A 1,189-nucleotide genomic window follows, 5' to 3' on the forward strand; every position below is an offset into this window, starting at 1 on the left:
CTCCGTGCTGGCAAGAGGGGAGTTCCCCAACCTGTAAGTGTGGTGCCGGTTCTTCCTCCCCATGTGCAACACCTTGCACTTATCAGTGTTAACAATGCTTGCATTGTTCTTTAATTTAAAAGGTTCTTCTCTGTCTTCTAAGAGAACAATCATATTCCTAATCTGCTTTCACTTCACTAAGCTAAATAAATGAAGCTCCTTTCATTTAGCGGGTTCTCCATCTCCAGACTGCTGTGGAACTCACTGAGCTCCGCAGCACTAGAGGCCAAGACTCATAACTGAAAAATTTTAAGGCCAAAATAACTGTCAGTTTGATGCCTACATAAAGCAGGCTGCATAACTTCACTCAATTGACTTTCTAGAATGAAGACAATTCTTGATTTCAAGATGTTGAATTTCCTACATTCCTTGATGAGTTTTAATTGTTAATTACCCCTGCTTGTTTACAGTTTCCTCCTTCACTCTAAATTTTTCTAGCTTAATCCTCCGGCCATTTAATTTTGTTGTTTTCATTTGCTAGATTAAAGAGCCTTTCGCACGATACCTTCTCCCACTGATAAGCCATTATGTGTTATGATGAAATAGCTAATCAGCCTTCACACTGATCTACTGAACAAACCAAAATTCCAAAGTCCTTTTATTCTAAAGGCAACTGTTCTGGTATCTTAATATTTTGTAGCTCTTTTTGAACCATCTCCATTTTATTTTTTTCCCCTAGTTTGAATACCAGAAGTGATATTTCAGCAATGACGTCACTTTCCCCCCTGCTTCTTTTGTAAACTGTTCATTCACTTAAAATAAATAAAATAAATAAATAAAAATTGAGAATTGTTACTGGAAATTTAGCAAACAATTTTGGTCAAATATAAAATTCAGATAACATTTTGGAAATGTGGAAACAAATCATTTTGTGGAGAAGGAGTTAGCTGTGGTAGTGTGTTAGAATCTGATGAAACCTCAGCTCACGAATGCTTGCACTTTATATATATATCTTAGTCTATAAGGTGCCTATCTACCCTGCCTTCTAACAAAGCATTTTGAAAGTTCCAAAACTTTTTTTTTAAATTTTTATGTTAGAGTCACAGAACCTTTGTGGAAAGAGGTTGAGCTAGCAGATATAAATTCAGATCTGCCTTAGGGTTTCCTGTCCCTCAAAAGAGTACCCTACGTACAACACCCAGGACCTTTC

This window comes from Crocodylus porosus, unplaced genomic scaffold (genome assembly GCF_001723895.1).
Source record: "Crocodylus porosus isolate Cpor-Errol unplaced genomic scaffold, CroPor_comp1, whole genome shotgun sequence".
NCBI classification, from domain to species: Eukaryota; Metazoa; Chordata; order Crocodylia; family Crocodylidae; genus Crocodylus; species Crocodylus porosus.